Below are 24,856 nucleotides of genomic sequence, written 5' to 3'. Positions count from 1 at the left end.
TTCCCTCGCCTGGAAGGCACGCGCAATTCTACCAGGAAAATCATCTAACGGGAAAATTGATCTAATGAGTCAAAGTCTTAACTATCCAAACTGATCCAACCAAATCGAAGTCACATGGCCAGATCAAAGAAGAGACTTGCACTTGGTCCATAGAATCACCTCTTTTTTCCTCCTTGAGCGAGGCACAGCCGGCTAATTCCCTCCCATAGAACAAGGGTCTTCCTAGGACTTGATCTAACTAACGAACTAATCGTATAACTTATTTGTTTCGCAGGAATCCCCCGATCCAGTCTAACCCCAACCGGGGCCCATGGGTTAGCCAACCGTCCAACCACTGTATTGGTGGGATTCCTTTATAAAAATTTGGTTATGTTTTCCCCAGAATATTAACAAAAATTCCTTCTTACCTCTAGGTTGTCTAGAGGCTGCAGTTTTCCTGGCATCTTGACTCTCTCTGCCTTGACTCTCTGACACATTAAGCATTGTCGCACATGATCAAGTACATCCTTTTTGAGTCCAGGCCAGAAGAAGCTTTTCTTCACATACATATAGGTTTTTATAGACCCTGGATGTCCAGCTTTCAGGCTATCATGGGCTTCTCTCAGAATCCTTCCCTTTATTCCCTCATCATTGGGAATGCATAGCCAATTATTATAATACATGCATCCTTCATCCAATTTGTACCCAAGAACTCGACTCATTTCCTGAGGAGTCTTGCTTTCCTACATCACAAGGGTAGCAATAGGGGCAAAGAATTTGTCCTGCATGATTTTCTCCCTTGCTTTACAGATTAATGGATTTGACACCACTGTAATTGCAAGCAAGGAGGCTTTTCTACTGAGCACATCTGTCACCACATTTTCTTTCCCCGACCGATACTTAATTTCAAAATCGAATTCTTGCAGGGTCTGCATCCATCTCCTTTGACTCATGTTGAGATCCCTTTGGGTGAAGATCCACTTAAAACTTTGATGATCTATCATCAAGGTGAACCTCTGTCCCAAAAGATAATGTCTCCACAACTTCAAAGCATAAACTACTGAGAGTAACTCCAAGTCATGGACATCATAATTTCTCTCATGTGTTCTGAGTTTTCTGGATTCATAGGCCATTGCATGATCTTCTTGCATAAGAGCACTGCCTAAGGCAAACCCACTGGCACATCAGTACCTACATCAAAGGTTTGGTAAAATCTGGCAATTTAAGGATAGGGTTGGTTACTAAGGCTGTCTTTAGTTTATCAAAGGCACTCTGACACATTGCAGTCCATAGAAAAAGGGTACTCTTCTTGAGAAGGTTAGTTAAAGAGGATGCTATCTGAGCATACCTAGGTATAAAGATCCTATACCATCCGATTAATCCTAGGAATCCTCTGACCTCCTTTACCGTCTTGGGTTCTACGGCTTGGATCTTTGCGGGGTCAAGAGAAATCCCATCTTTTGACACTACGAATCCCAAGTATTCCACCTGGTCTCAACAGAAAAAGAACACTTGCTCTTTTTTGCAAAGAGTTGGTGTTTCCTTAGGATTTCCAGGACCTTGCGCACATGATCTTCATGATCTGCAGCATTCTTTGAGTATACCAAGATATCATCAAAGAAGACAAGAACAAAATCATCCAAGTATTCTCTGAGAAAATCCTGCATAAGATGATTAAACGTCGCCAAGGCATTAGTCAATCCAAATGGCATGACTGTGAACTCATAATGCCCATAGCGAGTATTGAATGCTGTCTTCGGGATGTCCTGTTCCTTGATTCTAATCTGGTAGTACCCGGATTTGAGATCTATCTTTGTGAACATTTGGGTCCCACTTAACCGATCCAGAAGTTCATCAATCCTAGGGATAGGATACTTATTTTTAATTGTTAATTGATTCAATCCACTGTAGTCAATACAGAGTCTTAACATTCCATCTTTCTTCTTTTGAAAGAGAATGGGCGCACCCCAAGGTGAGACACTGGGTCTGACGAATCCCTGCTCTAACAGTTGTCTTAAATGTTCCTTAAGTTCTATGGCTTCAGAAATCGGCATTTTGTATGCACGCTAGGCAACTAGCTGAGCTCTTGGGGTTAACTCGATCTCATGATCTACTTCGCGAGACAGAGACATCTCAGTCAGCTCTTTAGGGAACACATCTGCATACTCACTTAACCACTCTGGTTCCTTAGCCTTGCATTTTATGTCTACTGGATTCATCTTAACGACATAAACATCTTGCCTCTTTCTACAATTTAGAAGCCTTGACTAATTGCAGCACTGGGGATCAGAAAATTCCAGTTCCTTGAACTTTATTCCCGTGAAGGTCAAGGAAAGAGATGGTTCCTTTGTGACAATGAATGTCAACCTGATTCTTATGGAGCCAATCCATTCCAAGGATTCCATCATAGACTCCCAAGGGTAGGACTCTCAACTGGCAATTGGGCACATACAAGAAAGGGAATTCATACGAGCCCATAAGACTATCTCGATACTTCATAACTTCTTTCTATCTTATTAACTCTCCCACCCCCTCACATTTTTGGAGAGACAGGAGAACCAACCAAGTGCAACACTTCCTAGCATCCCTCGCCAACCTCTTACGAATCATCACAAGGACATGATCGTTAAGTTTAGAAAGGGGAGTATATTAACCACATATTAGTTAACAAATTTCTACAATAACTATGTTCACACACTTATGTAATGGGCACCTGCACTATACTGTAAATAACGTCATTTGATGAGGGAAACTCCCTAAAGATGCTCCCAAGTATTGATTTTTAAAAGACAGACAAGAGGATCTTGGTCAGTTGGCCAAACCATAGAGAGAATCCTTGTAACTATGTTTTGGGTGGGTGCCTCGGGTCACTTACTCCCAGGCAGCTTAGTGGGAAAAGGCTTGGAACTATAAAATCCAATTCATCTTGTTTGTAACTCATTCTCCCATTTGTGCAATAGAAGTGGAGTGGTCTCTCTCCCTCTCTCTTTGCAACTCTAATCTAGCATGTGTGATGTGCTTAGGATTAGGTTTTAAGAGTGATAATCACTTGTTCTCTCATGCTTCCCTCTTGCTTAATTGATTAAGCTATCATTACGATTGTCTTCCGCGGGGGCAGAGAACCCACATAATCTTCACGAGAGAGGTTGTACCACCCGTTAGATTTGCAACCACCTCGGTGTGAATGAGTACAGGAGGATAGCAGTCAGATGAGTGGCTACGGTGGACCTCTTGACCATAGCTCCGATCTTGGTGGATCGGTAACTTCCCACAACATGTTAGGGTGAGCTTAACAGCCATGCTTACTATGATTTGTTGGCCTCTAAGTTTCTCTTGCCGTTCCTTGGCTTCATGTTATGCTAGTTTTTTCCTTTCATTGTGCTTTTGTTTCATTTCCTTTTTGAGGCAAATTGCTTAAGTAAGGTGTTCAGCGTGAGTGGTCCATAGTAGCATCATAGTTTTTTACCATTGCAATAACCTACCATCTCCATACTATCAAGGGTTTCACAATGCTCACCGTGTGTCCTATGAGGTTATTTCAGTCCTTAGGAAAGGTCCTGGTCCTTTGTATTTGAGTTTTCTCTTATGATTTTTAGTGCTATAGAGGAGGACCATATCCCCCTCATTCATTTCCCTATCCTTGAGTTGGTCATCAAACCATTACTTATGCCTAATGTTTTCAACCATCATTCCATACATAATCCTTAGATGTATTTCTTCAAGTTTTTGAAGCTCAAAAGAGCCGATCGCTCAAAACATTTCCCTCACATTGCCAATGAGTCTTTCGTGCACAGCTACCCAGAGGCTTGGCACCAAAAATGCCATAGGCATAACCACTCTTTAAAGTCTTCTACATAACATCCATCAGGGTTAAATTGGACCTACAAACCCTACTCAACCATCTGGCCAACAGAAACCAGATTCTTTGTAATGTTCGGAACATGAAGTACATCCACAAGGTACTTCACCTTACCATCCTGTATAGATAATGGCACATCTCCAACATGGGCAGTCGGATGAGCAGTGTCATCCCCTATTTTAACAAAACTTGGTCTTTCAAGACTCTTCATTTCCTTGAACCACTCACCATGACTTTCATGTGGTTTGAAGCACCTGAATCAACATACCATACATCATCATCCTTACATACTGCTACATCATTTCTAGACACAGCATTAACCACATGTAACCTCTCATTATCCTCATTTCTACTAGAGGATGCATAGTTGTTTTACTGCACTTTTCCATTTCGCATGTCACTCTGCTTCTTATAGCAATCTACCTGCACATATTCAAGCTTACCACCACAGTAAAAACAACCTCATGTATCATTATGCTGCCTTTGCCAATTACCATGACCTGTTTGACTCCCCTTGCCTCTAAACTGGCCTCTTTCACCTATGTGTTGTTGTTGTGAATCCTGGGATTGTTGCTACTACTGTTGACCATAATTCTGATTACCTATTCGGCCACCACCTTGGCCACATCCATGACCTCTACCTCTTTTTCTACCTGAACTTGTGTAGAAGACCTATTGCTCTGAACTGTTTTTGTTTTGTAAAGATTGTTGATCTTCACCCAAATTCTTTTCTTCAATAATCAGCATTGACACCAAATCTGTGAAGTTGGGAATGTTCTCCTAAGTCTGAATAGATGTCTTGAATGCCTTGTATTGCGGCTCGAGACCACGTAGACACACTTCCACCTTATCGCATACTTCCACCTTATCATCATCTCACAGAAACACCAATTGATGCAAAGGATTCCACAATGCCCTTGATCTTCAAAGCTTAATCATTCACGAACATATTTTTCTTCTCCACAGTATGAAGCTCATTCTTCAACTGAATCTTTTGTGCCTTGGTGTTAGTTTCATACAACTTCACCAAGGTGACTTGGCATCCTATATATGCCCAATCATAGTGTGCTGTATGATGATAGAAAGCCAGGACATGTCTTTCCTTGTTCCTTGATTCCAATCCTTGATTTCTTTTGCATCTATAGTAGTTGGATTAATCTCCGGTATCTCTGGTGCTTCCTCATATTCACCTTCAATGTAGTCCCAGTAACCTTTTCCCATCAGGAAATTGGTCAATCTAAACCTCCAAGAATGGAATTTGTTCTTATCAAGCTTCTCTGCAACAATCTGGTTTATTCTATCATTCAACATCTTGTCTACAACACAAATTTACCAAAAAATAACACTTTTGTTTGACCTGCACCACAAACTATTGTATTCTCTACAGTGGTACTATATTGCACCCAAACTGTCACAACCAGTGACCTCAATTTGCATACATACACCGAATGGCAACTTTAGACCTCTTTGCAGCACACACAGTGTCTGCACAACCAATTGCCCTTCCTACAATTCCAAAAACAGAGTTCTGAAAGAGAATCGAAACTTACCCACAGTGCATGAATGCCTGCGAATTGAAAAACGGAGGTCCAGACGTGCCCGAAACGCATTTTCAGCCTGAAAAATATTTTCCAATGAACGGTATAGTGGCCTTGTAGTTGTACTCCCGCAAAGAAATCTCCTTAATCGGAGTTTGTTTACCGATGCCTCCCGAAGAGCTCCCGACAATGGTGTAGCAGCCAACATAAAGGGGGATAAGTAGATGAAGCTCTTACCCTTGTACCGTTTCTTGTGCTTCTCTTGCTTGCCGCTCATCCCTTAGCATGAACCAGGCTCTGATACCATGAAAAGATACAGGAGAGAAGAGAGCTTGAGCTCATGCAAGCACACACACACTCACACAAACCTTAGAAGAGAACACACAAGGTGAGAGGCTGAAAATTCTTCTTCTTCTTCACACAACAAAAGACATCTACAAAGAAGATAAAGTGACTAACACACATAATAGAGTATATACAAGCGGTCCATAATGTGAACACGCTAAGTGGAGTGTACTCCAACTGTAGAATCTCTGGTGAAGATATGTCGGTGTACTCTAGCTATAGAATCTTTGGTGGCGGAGATATGTCGGTGCCAGCTACCAAACCCGCCCAGTGATATAAATGTCGAATGGTCATGCAGCCCCTCGTGAGTGGGCCAACTCATGTTGAGCATGACATCTCAACAGGTGTTGTGTTGATGGCCCAAAGTGCAGCAACTTCTGTTCCCAGTCATGCGACTTGCCTCTATAGTCTTGGTCAAGATAGCACATAGCATCTTGTTCGTACTTTTTGCTTGGCCATTGGCTTGGGAGATAATAGGGTGAAGATTTATGGTGTGTGACCACATGAATTCTTATATCAATAATTGTATTACCTCATTGATGAAGTGGGTGCCATTGTCACTAACAAGCTTAAGGGGACACTCAAAGAGAGTGATGACACACTCATAAAGGAATTTAGCCATGGACCTTGCATCGGCTTTTCTGGTGGCTCTAACTTCAACCCATTTTGTGCAGTAGTCCGTGGCCGCTATAATGTACCGGTGTCAGGCAGCAAGACTAATGGGACCCATAAAATCAATGCTCCATTTGTCAAATGGTTGTAAACACATGATGGGGTAAAGGGGCATCTTGTCCTTATTGTGTGGAATTGTCGTCCATTGGCATTCATCATCTGACCAGGCGATGCACGGGCTCGCGGGCTGCTAGTACACCCATTTGTATGTCGAGGGAGATCTTCATGGATTGGTGAGAATTATTTAAGTGAACTAGAAACTTGAAATTGGATCTCATTGGTTGACTAGCTAGTCTTCAACGGAGAGTCCGGATGATACTTGATTGTAAAATAATGGACCTGGAATATTGAGGATTATGATTGGAAACACTGTGGTTTTTTTACAGTTCTGTCTTGAGAATAGTTGAATCTGAGAAAAAGGCAATTTCATATTGGGTGCGTAAATTGTGTGTCTATTTAATAATTTTGTATGAAGTGCCGGCTAGGGGGCCTGGGAACTCTTTTCCCTGGTCTCAGATAAAAGATCTACTAGTGGCTTCATGTTTTCTTTGGGGAGTGCTGCTGTGACTTGGAGCAGCAAGAAGCAGCCTACGGTTGCCCTATCCAGTACAGAGGCCGAGTAGAGAGGAGCTGTTATGGCAGCATGTGAGGTAGCTTGGTTGAGAAAGCTACTTGCAGATTTGGGTCTATCAGTGGATAGACAAGTTGTCATTTTCTGTGACAACATTAGCAGTATACAGTTAACCAGGAACCCAGTTTTTCATGCTCGTACGAAGCATATAGAGGTCCACTACCATTTTGTCAGAGAGAAGGTCTTGGCAGGAGACCTTGACCTTGTTTATGTCAGCACACAGGATCACGTAGCTGACATCTTCACTAAAGCATTGGGTACAGAGAAGCTCCGCAGATTCAGGGCTTCGCTTGGTGTACATGAGATGGAGTTGAGCTCGAGGGGGAGTGTTGAGATATCGAGCTCATCTAGTGAGACAGTGGACACTCATGACCCGCTTGGGGGATAGGCCCCACACTTATACCACTGGCATGGTTGGTGAGATCTTGGGTGATATGCAGCCAGTGGGATGACAGACGGTGTGACAGCCATTCTAGAGACTGGCATAGTTATAGCGCCAGCTCATTTAGTTGGGTTCACACTATAGAGAACCCTTGTATGTATCTGGTTGAGTACCTTTCATATTATGTGTACTCTTATCTTTGTATATGGTGTGTTAAGTGAAGAAGAAGAAGATTTTCAGCCTCTCACCTCGTGTGTTCTCTATTAGGGTTTTGTGAGTGTGTGTGTGTGCTTGCAAGAGCTCAAGCTCTCTTCCCCCCTACATCTTTTCAGGGAGAGAGTGTTGAAACTCGTGACATGAACCACAATGCTCGTGGCCCACTCACTGACTTACCTTGGCGACTTTATGGTACATCAGTGGGTGACACAAGACTTACCCAGGTCCACCCAACAGATGATTTAAGAGAGTCAGCCCACACCAACAACATTGTTGGAATTCCAGGAGCTAGCCTCCCAACTTGAAGATGCATGACTCATGTTTGAGCGTGATGTCAACTCAGTGACACAATTAGATGATCGATGGCTCAACTAAAGCAGGAGCTAGAGGCATTCAAAGTGAGCCACAAGCCTAGTGTGAGGAGATTGTGTAGTATGAGTGGAGAAAGGAGGAAATTATATACTGTCATCTAGTTCTTGCTGTGAAACTCATGCTTTAGCGAGTTAATATCAAGAAGGGAGGCCCCCCATGGTGGTCCTTAGCCCAGCACAAGCATGTGAGCATCTTGGAGACCCTCAAAGCTAGAGAGTCTACAGATTGATATTGGAGCCTTCTCCCTCTTATTTGTTGTATCTATTGCCCTTCATTTTGTATCTTTCTCTCATTTTGTATCTTCTACCCATATATCTTATGAGTTGGCTTTTCAGTTGTGCCCATATAGTTTGTATCTTTCTGTTAATGGTTTGGGGGGTGAAACTTTGCGAGTTAGTGGGGCATCACATGTTCGTGTGGCATCCGATGCAAGTGAAACTTTGCGAGTGGGACCGTGATGCTACTACCCGCTATTTTTTGTATCATGCCCAAGAGGTCCCCTATGCAAAACATGGTGGGTTTGGGTGGGGCATCACGCTCGTATGGCATCTGATGTGAGTAAAACTTTGTGAGTGGACCCATGGGGCTGCTACCCCTTCACTCGCAAATTTTCACCACCATCGGCGGATGTCGGATGAATGAGATGGTGTGTTGCCACCGACTATTTTTTTGTGTAGTGTCCAAGGGGTCCCCTATGCAAAAAATAGTAGTTTTGTGTGGGGCATCAAGCTCATACGGCATCCAATATGCAGGTTAAACTTTGCAAGTGGGTCCATGGGACTACTCCCTCTCAATTCGCAAGGTTTCACCACCATCAGATGCCGGATGGGCGGGACGGTGTGTTGCCACCCGTTATTTTTTGCATAGTGCCCAAGGGGTCCCCTATGCAAAAAATAGCGGGTTTGGGTGGGGCATCACGCTCATACGACGGCATCCGATGATGCAGGTGAAACTTTGAGTAAATCCATGAGAATGTTACCCCTCCACTTGTAAAGTTTCACCACCATCGTACATCAAATGGGCGGAGAAGTGTGTTGCCACCCGCTATTTTTTTGCATAGTGACCAAGGGGTCCCCTATGCAAAAAAAATAGCAATGTGGATGATGAATAACGCACGTATGGCCTCGGATGTGGGTGAAAATTTGCAAGTGGGTCCATGGGGCTGCTAACCCTCCACTCGCAAATTTTCACCACCATTGGATGCCGGATGGGGGCGTAGTGCCCAAGGGGTCCCCTATGCAAAAAAATATGAGTTTGCATAGTGCCCAAGGGATCCCCTATACAAAAAATAGTAGGTTTTGGCGAGGCATCATGCTCGTATACCATCCAATGTGGAAAACTTTGTGAGTGGATCCATGGGGCCGCCACACCTGCACTCGTTAAGTTTCGCCACCATCAGATGCCGGATGAGTGAGATGGTGTGTTGCCACCCACTATTTTTTGCGTAGTTTTGCTCAAGGGGGCCCCTATGCAAAAAATAGTGGGTTGGGTGGAGAATCATCCTCGTATAGCTTTCTATATGTGAGTGAAACTTTGCAAGTGGGTCCATGGGACTACTACCCCTCAACTCCCAAAATTTCTCCACCATTGGACGACGGTGGATGGGCCAATGTGTTTCCACCCACTATTTCTTTGCATAGTGCCCAAGGGGTCTCCCATACAAAAAAATAGCAAGTTTGGGCAGGCCATCATGCCCATATGGCATCTAATATAGGGAAAACTTTGAGAGTGGGTCCATGGGGCTCCTACCCCTCCACTTGCAAATTTTCACCACCATCGACGGATGCCAAATGGGCGGGATGGTGTGTTGCCACCCGCCTATTTTTTGCATAGTGCCCAAGGAGTTCCCTACGCAAAAAATAGTAGGTTTGGGTGGGTCATCACGATCGTATGACATCCGATGTGGGTGAAAATTTGCGAGTGGGTCCATGGAATTGCTACCCCTTTAGTAAAAAATTTCACCACCATCGGACACCGGATGGGCGGGACGGTGTGTTGCCACCCGTTGTTTTTTGCATAGTGCCCTATGCAAAAAATAGCGGGTTTGGGTGTGGCATCACACTCATATGGCATCCGATGTAGATGAAACTTTGCAAGTGGTTCCATGGTGCTGCTACCCCTCCACTCACAAAGTTTCACCACCACCATTGGACATCGGATTGACAGGACGATGTGTTGTCACCCGCTATTTTTTGCATAGGGGACCCCTTGGGCACTATGCAAAAAAAAGCAGGTTTGTGTGTGGCATCACGCCTGTACGGCATTCGATGCAAGTTGAACTTTGTGAGGGGGTCCATGGAGCTACTATACAAATGGCATATAGACTGGTCGATAAAAAAACATGATGGGATATACATCTACATGATAGCTAATCCTCATCTGAGAGGACCTGATAAGATCCAGGATGGCGTGCCCGCTGCCTCCATGACTCCTGTATAACCCACTCTGCAATGGTCCTCTAAGTAAGATGCTCCTCTAGACTCACCACATGTAGCAGCATCCAACTGCATCACTAAGCTCCTTGTCAATCGCATCGCCTCTATTCTTGTGCCTCATCTCCCATAAGTGGAGGTCAATGTTCAGTCGAGAAACAAAATGGCCACGTGTAGACTGCTCCATCGACCTAATACATGCCTCAAGATCCCGGTCCACCAAACTCCCTGATCTAAATGGGGTACGTAAAGAAACCTACTGGGCCTGTAAAATAAACTCATCAATGCGGGCCCATCATACTATGTGTGCCTCCTCCTCCTCTAGTGATAAATCCATCTCTATGGGAATCTAAAAATCCTCTAGTACATCCTCAACAACATATCCATCACATCAGCCCATGATATCTAGGATAGCCTGTTGATGATCAGTGCTACCGATAGGCCTCTGTGAGACAAGATCCACAGTCACTACTGCTGACCCTAGGTACGAGTTGTCTATCCCCCAAAGGCAATATAGGGCAAACTCTACACTACACTGACAAGTCGGACACCTAGCAATCATTGTTGTTAGGATCAACGTCTTGCTTGTATGTGTGTGTGTGAACATATCCCTAAAAAGGTGTGAACACTTAATGTGTGTAGTTGTTTGTGAACTTAGATGGAGTGGATAAGTATGCCTTCAATGATGGTCTATGAGGTAGATAGACCTCTATTCCTATATATTGTACCCATTAAAATCAATCCAATTATCATTGAATCGTGCAATATCCTCTCATTATCTTGTTCACCTTGATTAGTGTTAATATTTTTTATTAGCTTAATCTGTATGTTAATCTCATGGCTCTGATCAGTTTTGATCCACCCTAGATTTCTTACATGGTATCAAAGCTTAGGGCTAGGATTAAATGACAGTTTTGATCCACCCTAGATTTCTTACATGGTATCAAAGCTTAGGGCTAGGATTAAATGATTAGGATTAGGTGATCAAGTTGTTTAGAATTTTCATTGTGGATGGTCTCCTCATCATTAGGGTTAGTGTTCTTTAGAGAGAGCACTACAAAAATACATTCCGCTCTCCAAAGCGATTCCCCCAAGGTGCTCCTACATTTTTGCAGCTGGTGTAATCTATGTTAAGGCCTCGACATCTCCATCAAAGAACGGAGCTCTGCAACAGCAGTAGTAAAGCAAAGAGAGAGCAATTCATAAGAGGGTTCATCAATGGCCTTCAGTAGAGCATCACAAGAGATAAGGGGCAGCGCTCTTTAGTCAGAACGGGCCTCCTGAGCAAAACGGCTAAGAACTACTTGTTGCTCTTACCGATCCCACAGCAAGCATGGTGCTCACACAATAGTAAGAAAAATCAGTGCGGCTGTGCAGCTAGTAGCAGACAACGTAAAGAAGAAGTGAAGAACGAGCATCGCACAATGACAGAGCGAGTATAGCTCAAGCATCGGCAGCCACGCCCATCTCTGGTGACAGATTCAATGCGAGAGGGGGAGAGGTTATCCACCATAGAAGACTTGTGTGAGGGAATCCCTTGAGGGGGGGGTTTGTTGGGATCAAGGTCTTGCTTGTATGTGTATGTGTATGTGTATGTGTATGTGTGTGTGTGTGTGAAAACATCCCTAAAAAGGTGTGAACACTTTATGTGTGTAGTTGTGTGTGAGCTTCGATGATGGAGTGGATAAGTATGCATTCAATGCTAATATATGAGGTAGATAGACCTCTAGTCCTATATATTGTACCCATTACAATCAATCCAATCATCATTGTCTCATTATCTTGTTCACCTTGATTAGTGTTAAATATTTTTATTAGCTTAATCTATATGTTAATCTCATGGCTCTAATCAATTTTAATCCACCCTAGATTTCTTACAATTGCCAATGAGCAGACAAGGCAGTAAAGATGAAACTGGTGGTGCATTCTAATGTGCAAACTCGCTGAGGCAAACTCCACAAAGTGCGGTACCGGTGTTCGCATGTGGTCTCGCAACCAAAGAGTCTGGCGGAAGGGGATAGATAGCAATGCTCGGCATCACACAATGGCGAGTTGCATCTCTACCAAGTCCACTCCCTCATGTAGTGCTCTCAATGGTAGTATGCGATCCATCTCTCCACATCCACCTCATGGACTAGCTATCTCCAGTGCTCAATCTCCTAGTCCTGCTCCTGTAACTCAAGAGTGAGCTGTGACACCTGTCGTCGACGAAGCTAATGTAGCTCGGCATCCTAGAAAGTGAAAGTGAACAATATTAAGTCAAATACAAGAAATCATACTTGAGCAATGGGAAAATAATTTAGCTACTACGAGGTGCTGGTAAAGGTGATGTTACCCCAACTCTCTCCTCGACCTGCCCTGAAGTAGAAGCCTGGGTGTGAAACTATGTGGGGACCTCTACAAACAAGATAAAATATAGGTGGATAACTCCCCAACATAGAAATACACATAATAATTGAATTACTCTTGAAGGGTTTCGAAGAATACCATGCTAGTGGTCGGCAACTCCGAGAAGAGAGCCACGGCGTGTCGAATAGACTCTGTAGCATGATGGAACTGGTGATCGATCTGCACACGTAGCTCATGCACTGTGGAAAATAGCAGCATCTCCAATCCACGAGATGTCTGAACTACAGGTGACGGACACCTAGCCTACTCACCAGCAGGCCTCCTGTGTCCTGGTCTTGAAGTAGCCTACACCATGGCCAGTATCCGGTCGCGACGATCATGAATGATCTAACTCGAGCCCCAACACAAACTCTGCATATATAACTACTATGCAAAGTAGATCGAAATCTCATGATGATGGGGAAAGGCACCATAATACGCCACATATCATGGTAGAATGTGGGCTGCCATAGCTGCATGGGTGCACCAAACTGCCTTAAGCGGCCCTATAGTCGTGATTTGCCCATCCTAACGAACCAAAGGAAAATTTCCTCTCTCTGATAGAGGCAGTCGGGATACCTCTTGATGAGACAAGTCGCAACATACTCGTCCACCTTGTTGTGTCTCTAGCCATGCTGTCAAAGACTCTGTATCGTCGAGGGAACATAGAGTCTCCAGCAAGCTCTCCAATGATGCAACAAGATGCATGGTGGAGTGACGTGGATCTCTCTATCTGTGAAGCTAATTGCATGAAGCCTCTAAGAGTGCGCCCATCTCGGGGATAGTCTTTGGACGTGCCTCATGAGCCATGATAAAAACTATAGGGTGCCACATAACCAAAAGGTCATCTCTCTCTCTCTCTCTCTCTCTCTCTCTCTCTCTCTCTCTCTCTCTCTCTCTCTCTCTCTCTCATTCTAGATGACATCTTACTACATAGACATTGTTTAGGGCTCCCACATTCTTCTACTGCACTTCTACTCAAGTCTAAATTTGTGACAGCCTGTTGTTTGCAATCCCAATTGCTAGGGAAAGTTGTGAGAGCGTGTTACGAAGCAAATCGGATGGAAAAGTCTAGGTTTTTTCATTACTAATGTTTGCATCACCACTGTGGGGGCATTTTTAAGTGGCCTTTGTTATCACCCTTACCACTTTGGGCTTACGAGGTGTTCTGTGTTATCACCCCATATGTATTTCTTGCCACTTTGGGCTTACAAAAGGTGTTTTATGTTATCGCCCCATTTGTGTTTCTCAAGGCCACTTTCGGCTTTTTTTTATATGTTTTTCCTTTTGGGTATTTTGCCTCTATGGGCTCTTTTATGTGCCTCAAAGGGAAAATAGGCTGCTTGGGGACTAACCATGTAGGCTTGAAACGATTTTAGAAAGGTTGATGTGGGGGGGAATTGTAGTCTACATGGGGCAAGAGGTTCTTTTGTTAATGATGGACAAAAGAACCTCATTGCTTTAGGGGCAATGATAGGTTGCAGGGTTGGTGATATATGCATATGTGCCAAGGGGTCTAAGTGGTTGATTGGACACAACAGAGCCTCTTTGCATGTGTATGGGACAATGAAGAGACAAAAGACACTTAGGAATATGTCCACGAAGACTCATGAGAAGACATAATGAGCATAAATATTATAAAATTGGGCAAGAATGCTAATGGTTTTAGTGGTGAAGATGAAAGGTTTAATAGTAAAGCCTTAAAAGAAGGTGTAGTGTATGAACTATTAATTTTAGAGAATAATTACAAAGATAAAACCTCACTACCAAAATTATGTGTGACATGAAGGATACATACATGCAAACACTAGGTTGTATTTGGGAAGTGATCTAGAAACCAGGGCTCAATAAATATAGAATGTACCATGGTAGGAGCATCACAAAGTTATGAAGAAATGGGGCTTGATTGGAATCATCTAAGAAAGTCTCTACAAGAGATGGACATAGAGAGGCACAAGGGCCAATCTGATAAAACGCAAGGAACTAGGTCAAAGTTTTAATGGTCTGTGAATTCAAAGGCCTGCCTTGGATAACCATGTGGAAATCAAGAGGGGAGATCACAAATACTAATAACAGTAGAGCATTGAGCAAGATTAACATACGATTAAAAGGGGAGATCATATACACTAATTATAATAGATTAATCAAAGCACTGAAAAAGATTAACATACAATCATCGATTGATAATCAATACATCAAATATACTCATCTTGCGGTGGCTAAGGTTTCCATGGCTACAAAAAGGAAACAGAGTAATGCACACATTTGTTGCATAAAGCATTATATATTCGCTCGTGGTGCAGCTCGAGGCATTAACAGCACAATCAAGGTTTTGTTTTGTTTCAATTTGTTTCGTTAATTAAGGTTTTAATAGACATGTTTTACTCAAAGGTTTAAAATAAACCATTAACTAATTAATCGAGAAGCAAGGCTTACAACAAGCCAAGCCCGATAGCAGCTTGATGGGGTAGCTCAAGCAAGATCGACAGCACCATGCGACAGGTTGATCAAGATCCATAGATGGCAGATAATGAAAGATGTGGAAAGTTTAGGAATTTTAGGGTACAAATATCTCAAGCAATATACATGGCCATCTACATTCATTTTCACTCTCGCACAATAAATGTTAATTCAATTTCAATTTACGTATCTCGCCTAAGATATGTTAAATAAATTTCCATTTCTCACCTGAGATATGGTAATTCAATTTCAAGCATATGTTAATCTAATTTCATTTCCAGTATCTCACCCGAGAAACATTTTCTCAATTTTCATATCTCGCCCAAGATATGGTAATTCAATTTCACCCATATATTAATCCAATTTCATTTTCGGTATCTTGCCCGAAATATATTTTCTCAATTTTCTTATCTTGCCCGAGATATGGTAATTCAATTTAACGCATATATTAATCCAATTTCATTTTCGGTATCTCGACTGATAAATGTTTTGGAACTTTTCTTATCTTGCTCAAGATATGATAATTCAATTTTACATATATATTAATTCAATTTCATTTTCGATATCTCGCCCGAGATATGTTAAATAAATTTTGTATCTCGCCCGAGAAACATTTTCTCAATTTTCATATCTCGCCCGAGATATAAATATACATACTAAGTTGGCATGGTACCATGACCAGGAAATCTAGTCAATAACTCCCTCTATCTTGCCTGAGATACGTTGAGATGCTCACTAAATTACCCGGTCGTGATGCCATGTATCTCACCTGAGATATAGCGTGGCAAAGTTTCTCAAACCTACGTGGCTGCTACCACATATCTCAATCAATATATGTGACTGTGGTGGCTTGACAGTGTGTGATTGGTCATTTTTAACTCGCTCGATATACCCTGGACATGAATTTGGGAAGCTCAAAAATGTCCCACTCGTTTCCAAATTGCCGCGCGAAGTAGCCGACTTATCATGCTACTACCCTTGATCTCTTATAGCCCTTCACGTACAAATTTATTAATCTTTTGTGTAGAGTTTTAAGATAATAGATCTTGGGCTCATGCATTATTGTTTAGGGATTGATGTCTCATAGAAGCTAGATAACATTTTCATGTCTCAATTGAAATACATAGATGAGATACACAAGGAATGTTTGGCATAATTGAATGCAAGGTATTTAGTACCCTGATGGGGGTTCATCTGAAGTTGTTTATTGAAGACACTTTAGACCTTGTGGATGAGACCTTATATATGAAGCCGGTTGGTAATATAAGAAACTAGTTGTTTGTAGTCTTATCTTCTTCTATATATTCGTCGACAACCAAACATCAGTTTTGATGTTGGTGTTTTGAGCAAGTTCTCCAACAAGCCCTAAGAGAACCATTTGAAAATCAGGTAATATGCATGTGCGATTTTTTTTATTTGGAGAGAGAGAGAGAGAGAGAGAGAGAGAGAGAGAGAGAGAGAGTTTCTTTTTTCTCAAATTATATGTAATTACATTCATCGTCTAGATATCAACCTCACAAACATGTAGACCAAACTCAAATATGCTAGTTTTAAATTTCTCTTTTAATGCAAGCGTGAGTAGTATTCGTAGATGCCCTGAGTATATTCAAAACTTGCAAAACTTGGTCCTCACTTTGGTAAGCCTAAGAACTAGTTCTCGTGAAAGAGGCTATTGTTCTAGCTTTCTTTGATGCTAACGTTAACATCTCTTTGAATGGTTCTAGCTTCTAATGGTTAGTGCTAACACCTCTTCAAAAGTTAGAGGTTGATTTGCATGATGTAATAAGGTAACTTGTGTCTAGTTTCATCCATAAATATGGTGTCACATATTTTGTATCGTCCATTTTTCCTCCCCTCAATACTTTCCTTTATTTATCAATGTAAATCATACTTTCCTTTATTTGTCAATGTAAATCATAATAGAAAATACTTACTTTGCACTTTTAAAGTCTAAATGAAAAATTCTAGGTAAATAAAGTTATGGACTTGATTGTATTTCTCTCCTTGTTACATTCAAATTGCAATTTTCTTTTTCTAAGTACCAATAAAGGCATACACAATATAACATGAGGTAACTAAGGTGCATATTGATACGTAGTCTATAGTCCATATTTAAAAGGATTTGAAGATTTGCATAAGTTTGGGAATTGATAGTTTGCTTCAATAAGTTTTGGGCATTGATAGTTAGCTTAAATAAGGTTTATTATTATTCCTTAGTAATAATATACCAATAGACTTGAAAACAAAGGATTTAATGCATGGTCACAATGAAGATTTATGTTTGGTCCTAGTGATCATACCAATAGATGAGGAGTTAATGCATGTTCACATGCATGGTCAAAAAGAAGATTTATGTTTGGTCCTAGTGATCGTACACCAATAGATGAGCAGTTGTTGATGGGTAGTACCAATAAATGAGGAGTTAATGGTGGATAGTACCAATAGACGAGGAGTTAATCGATAGTACCAATAGATCTTATGAGTACTAAAACATACACTACTTTCAATGTTCAATTTCAGAGATCCAATGATTAGAAAATAGATGAAGTTTGATAAAATGTGGGGCAATGTGAAATTCTAAATTTAACGGTTAAAATGTTTTAAATATCATGAAGAAAATTATAGTAATCTGTTAAAAGGCCTGAGAAAGTTTTATGATTTAATAATAAAAACCTCAATATTAATATAAATTACTCTAAACTCACGTGGGTAAAGGTAGTTGTAATGGTCAATTTATAAATAAACAATTCGGTTAATTTGAGTTTGGGAAGTCCATTTTTCCCCCATACAAGTGAAAATTCTCATTTTGTGTCTATGCAAGTCTAAACCTATGCCTATTTAGCTTTGGTTATCTAGGATTAGTAATGAATCAAGCCTAAAAGCCATGCCATGTGTAACCCTTATTTAGCTTTTATATCCTAGGCTTGGTGGGTACACCTCTTGCATGTCTATGTGCGAGTTTGTGTCCATCTCATATTGGAGAGACTCTATATAAGCATCATGCCACCTCACCTATCAATGTCAACATGGTTAACCTAATTGAATTTCTAATTCATCATCTCCTAGGCTTGGCAGGTACACCTCCTACACATCTATGTGCCGCCTTGTCTTACTAAACATTTATCACACTACTTTATACACCCTCCCTCCCTTAATGAAACTTTCCTAATATGTGCTTAGACTCCCTTTATAAAGTGGTATGCACCTAGGCATCCATGAGACTAGCCCTTGGGAATGTTGGACTAGTTTTATCCTTTGAGAGCTTCATCTCTTCCTTTGAAAGAGTCTTCACCTCCTCTTTGAGGAATCTTTATCTCCTCATTAACAACTAGCCCTTGTGAATATTGGACCAGTTTTATCCTTTGAGAGCTTAATCTCTTCCTTTCAAAGAGTCTTTATCTCCTCTTTTAGGAAGCTTTATGTCCTTGTTGATACTTGAGCATCAAGGAAAGAGTTGTCCATCCGTGCTTACATCTTTACCTTTGACTTTGGATTATGTTTGAATGTCATGTGAACATGCCCTTATTTGGATAATAAAGGTTTTATTTTATGCTTAAAAAATTAAGGTTATCTTTTATGTTAATTGAAACCTTTTTTTTTCATCGGCTGTGTATTGAATTTGCAAGCGATGGTTGTTGTGCGTAAGCGATAGTGATGATTGTTGCAATGTTCTCTACACTACTAAACACCTAGTTGTGATTGCCTCTAGGTTATGGGAAGGCTACTTATAGCTTTGTTGCATTGTTAACTGGTTACTTTTATAAAAAAACACTCATGTGCCTCCTCTTGGGCATAACATGGGATGCATGTGATATGTTATTGATCACAATGCACATGATGGTGTGTTTATCATCATGGCATTAATCATTCATGTCTTGCCTAATCCAATGATTTTACGTGATTTTTCATCTATGCTATTATTGTGTTATAGATCCTCATTAGCATGTACATCAAAAACATCACATAAGCTATCATCTTTTTACGCATTTGCTAACGCTATCTTGAGTTTCTCTATGAGCATTTATTATGTTGCAGATCCTCATTAACATGTATATCAGAAAAATCACATAACCTATAATCCTTTTGTAGATTTATGGCATTTATTGTCCCTATCCTGAGTCACTGTGAGGATATTATGGTCTGTCCAATAATAGTGGCATAAGTTTTGTTATCTTCACATGTCATCCATATGTGCACTAGTTGAGCTTGATATCTCAAAAAATGGGCTCAACAAATGGGTGTACCCTACTCACTAGTTGGATACTCGTGGAGCTTCTTACTAGACCATTCATGCAGGTGAATACTAAGATTCTTTCGGACTAGTACTTTTACCCCTTGTGTTAGTTAAACTAAGGGGGCATGGTTCTTATAGTTGGTATGAGCCAAGGTTGGTTAAAGTGGTTTGCAAGCCTAAAGTTACACTTGAAGAATGGGTTATCTTAGGATGGAGATGGATCAAAGAAGCCCCCTCCACCATCTAGAAAGAGAAAAGTAGTGAATTGACTTTAACCAACGAATGGACTACTATCTTTCCATTCAAAGGAAATCATGATCCCTCTCCCCATGATCCTTTGTCCACATTATAGTGGTTGCTAATAACATCTAATTAACCTATGGGAGACGAAGTGTATGAATTCACTCCACTAGCACATTCAATCATACCTTCAAGGATTATCCCAACAAAGTGACAAGAATCACCCCATTGTGGTAGCCTTAACTTTTTTAGGTGCTCATATGGACCCTCTTAATGCCATCATAAGGCTTTAGATTGAGACAAGGGAAGTTTCCAAGGAAACATCTTTAAGAAGAAAAAATATTAGGCTATAACCTCAAAGCTAGTTGAGGTGCAAGCCCTGAGGCGAAAGGACCAAAATGTGCAGAAATAGTTATAAAGGAGAAAAATGGCATGCCCATTAAAAGTGGTAAGGACGAGTGCTTCAAAGTTTCCTCCCTTTCACACAAACAACAAGTGATCTCTCGCTCAAACCAAGTCTTCGCAAAGTGAAGAAACCAATCAATTACAAAAATCTTCTAAAGAAACTCAAGGAGTCCCCCAACCCCATGTTCAAGAAAGAGCGACTAAAACAAGCCCAACAGCTTGTAAGAAAGGTATAGGTAGGACTAGAGCCAATACTTGAGAAAGTGCTCAAGTACAAACCAATCTTGAGCATATCCTAGTCCCTATTCTAGAGCCAATCATTGAAATATTAAGGAAACCCAAGAGTGTGCTAAAGCCTTGACCAAACTAGGCTGTAAAAATAACCAATTTAGCCTCTCGCTCTAGAACTAATCTATCAAGTCCCGAGTAGTGAAGGAGGACTCAGTAGGAGGAGAAAGTTGGCCTTCCATGGGTCATCATAGACAACACAATATTTTCTCTAAGATTATTAGCGAACAACTTCATTTCTTCCCTTCAAAGGCACCACCACATGGGGAAGGATCATTCCATATCCCTTATACACATTGATAGGTCCAAGCCCATCATGGAGTGAGTGTGAACCAAGCAAGTGTAAATATCACCTATGGGACATAGCAAGCCTCAGAGCCTTCTTATCCTTAAAGGTCTGAGCCCTGATAAGTTCTATTTTACAAGGGACTGATAAGGTCTATTTTACAAAGAAACTCTCAGCTTTGAAGACGCATATCTGACTAGATGGGTAGAAACCTAAGAGCCCACACACTAGGACGTGAAGAAGAGGAGGAGGGTGACCCATGACACATTGAGCATCCTCCCTCCATAGCTAAAACCAAAGGATAGTTGAGAGTGCACATGAACAAGGTAGGACATTACTTCAAAAGTGATGAAATGAATATCATGTTACTTGTCAGTAATAAAAGAATGACTTATCACTATCTTGGATGGTTGTGCTAGTGTGAGCATCATCTCCCGAGGATTATTAGGATGTCTGGGGAAGTCCACCACTCGTAGGCACTAGCCTCGTGGTCCAGCTTGCCAAATACAAGTAAACCTTTGTGATACAAAGACTAAGACCTTCAGGCTAAACTTCCACCACATATTCATGGTGATGGGTTTTCAAAGAAGAGTCATACACCATGATCCTCGGGAAGCCTTACATGCAAGGAGAAAGGCTCATTTATGATTGGAAAATCAATCACATTTATATATGCAAAGGCAACCAGCCCTTAAAATAAGATTTAAGAAACGAAAAGATACATCTCATGGGTTAACACAAAGGCTCACCAATGAGTCTAACACAATCATTTGGACTACTTCAGGATATCTACAAAGCATGTAATACTGAAGCTCACACCACGTTAATTGATATCTCTATATGTTTGATGGTGAAGATGAGGACTGAGTTCCTCTCAAATCTTGCCAACCCTGAGGATTGGATTCACATGCAACCATGAACAATCTTCCATAAAAGCTTAGGATAAGATTTGCATAATTGGAAGGTACCGTTCACATCACTATTCATGCTAGACACATTCGAAATAGAGAAAGTGGTAGCTTGAGCTAGAGTTTTCCCAAAAAGTCCACCTAGCTATGTGGCCCACCTTGGTTGATAGAGCAAGGCTAGCAACAACCTTTTGTCTTAAGCGACATGGACCTGATTAAGCCAACCTAGCAGTGGTCAGATTTGTTGATGATAGGTGTACAATTTATTTCCAAAGTGATGGAGATATCACTATAGTATGTGGTACTCTAAGCCATGTGTTAGACAAGTATGAGAGATTGTTCAATTATAACTACCACGTATGCTATAAGTAATGTGGAAGTTATTCCATGCCCTCTTTGGTCACTTGAATTTTGGCAATTTATTGTGCCTTAAAAGGCAAGAGATGGTGTCAGAGTTGCCACAACTTGGCCTTGGTGGGGCATTTGTTTAGCACATAAGCAACATATGTAACTCCTTCCAACCAAAAAAATGAGGCCAATCTTGGCCTTAAACCGTGAAATGTGCCATCTCCATAAGAGATTTGTTCTTTCTCTCAGCCACACCATTTTCTTGCGGTGTGTAAGGCACCATCCATTGATGTTTTATGCCTCTCTTAGCCATATATGCATGAAACTCCTTTGACACATACCCCCCCCCCCCCCTCGAACTTTCCATGGAGACACATTTTCAGCCACCTTAGAAACAAAGTGTCTAAAGAATGTAAAAACCTTTTACTTTTCTTTTAGTAGATACACCCATGTGTGCCTATAGAGTAGTCATCAATAAAAGTCATAAAATAGAACAATTGTTGGTGTCCTCATAGGAACACATACATCATTGTGTATAAGATGTAGTTTTGGACAGTCCTTACTCGTCCATCTTTAAAGAATGATACCCATTGAGTCTTGCCTAAAATACATGCCTCACATACATGTGATAGGGGCTTTGCTTATAAGCTAAGCAGATGCCCCACCAAGGCCTTGTAGAAAATTATACCAGGAGAGAGTAACATAGCTTATATCTCTACAAATGACAATGTGGCTCTCTCATGAAAGAAGTAAGATTCTCAAAAAAAATTGGTCTTATTGAAATTTGGGGATTGATCAGCCACATGATCCCTACACATATTGCATCATCACTACAGGGGAGATTTTTAACCATTTATATGGTATGATGTGTGGGTGCAGACTAATAATGAGCTGAGGCACTTAGGGTTTTTCCCCCGAGCATATGTACACACTGTTATGAGTGAGTGGCTTATCATGTCACTTCACTTGTACTTCACTCTTTCTCATCAATCTACTTAAGGTGTTGTGCTTCTCTCTATCTCTACTTTCTTGTTGCATTCGTGTGTGTTGCCACCTTTGTCTCCACTCTAGCAAAATCAATTTCTACTTATAAACAGACGTTGCGAGTTTCAAATTTGCATTCAACCCTCTTCACACACATCGGCACTTAATTTCATTGATCATAGATCCTAGCAATTTGTCCAACCATCTGGCCCACCTAGCCCCAATATACACACCCATGCCTCTCATCGATCCTGCCCAATAATAGACTTAATCGCCACACCCTGATCTTGACACCCGAACATTGGATACCATTCAAACGAGCCGTAACAATGCCCCATGCCAACATCTTGCATACTTGTTGTCGGTTTGCTTGTCTTCTTGTGTTGTCTTCTTTGTTGAGTCTTATTCTTGCAAAGGCCAACCCTCTGTCCAACCATAAATTGTCATTTCGGCATTTATGCACTCATAAGGTCTACTAGCCTTCTTCCATCATGGCACACATAGACTTTGTGAAATGTCAACCATAGAATCCTCCAACGTGCCCTAATTAAATGGTGGATATTCAAATTATGATCTATGGAGCCTTTGAATCCATGACCCAAACAAAGATCTTCACACAAAGAGGTTATTCAAATCAACTGCGCATCTCTCTCGAAGGCACCATGCCTACAACCATGCTAATCAAGTGAGGTGTAAAGACCAAAAGGTCAAATTAAAGTTGTTGGAATTAGGGTTGCAGGAATGCACACACAACTTCAAGAGAGGAAGCTTGAGCACAACACAGTAGTGTATTATGAGTGCCAAAAATGAAAGATAACAAGCCCTAGAAGATAATGGGCGTATATACAATGCACGGGGGAAAAAACCTCCTAGTGAGGGAAAAAGTGCCCCGGCGGTCCTAAGTGTGTTCACACACATCACTACTATAATATGGTAACAAATCCCCCCTGGAGTGATGCGGTGAACAAGAGCTAGCACTCATGTATAGGGAAGTGTCTAGCTATGTGGACGAATCCACAAAAGGGAGTAAGCCCAAAGCTTTGCGAAAAGCTTCGAACTTCTCACGAGGCAGAGCCTTTGTGAAAAGGTCTGCAAGGTTATCCTGTGTTGGCACATAAGCCAAACTGATCTCTCCTGCAGAGAGTCTCTCCCTGACATAATGGTAGTGCACCTCAATGTGCTTCGTACGAGCATGGAACACTGGGTTCCGCGCAACTGCCAATGCGCTCTGACTGTCAGTGAAGATGGTGGTGGCAGATGGCTGCCCAACACCCAAATCAGCCATAAGGCGTCTGAGCCACACACACTCAACCGTAGCTGTGAAAGCTGCCCTGTACTCAGCTTCACAACTAGAAGTGGCCACAGTAGGCTGCTTCTTGCTCAACCATGATATGCATGAGCTTCCAAGCATGAAGCAAAAACCACTCGTGGACACGCGTGTGTCATAACAACCAGCCCAGTCAGAATCTGAAAAAGCATGTAAATCTGGCGGCAATGATCCCCCCTTGGGATAAAACAACCCAAGATGCCGAGTACCACTCAAATAGCGAAAGATACGCTTCACTGCCTGCCAATGCTTAATGCCTGGGCTATGCATAAATCTGCTCACCTGTGAGACTGCAAACTGAATGTCTGGCCTCGTAATGCATACATAAATGAGGCAACCAACAGCTGTCTGATAGAGTGTGACATCAAAGTGATCTCCAGCATCATGAAGACTCAACTTCAAACCTGTCTCCATTGGAGTAGCAATAGGCTTGCAGTCTTCAAGGCCAAATCTCCGCAACAATGTTTCAATATACTTTGTCTGACACAAAGCAATACCTCCATCACACTGCTTAAATTGTATTCCCAAATAATGATGCAAATGCCCCAAATCTGACATCTCA

This window comes from Cibotium barometz, chromosome 40 (genome assembly GCF_041138505.1).
Source record: "Cibotium barometz isolate CiBa-2024 chromosome 40, ASM4113850v1, whole genome shotgun sequence".
In the NCBI taxonomy this organism is placed as follows: Eukaryota; Viridiplantae; Streptophyta; class Polypodiopsida; order Cyatheales; family Cibotiaceae; genus Cibotium; species Cibotium barometz.
This window is presented reverse-complemented; position numbering follows the sequence as displayed.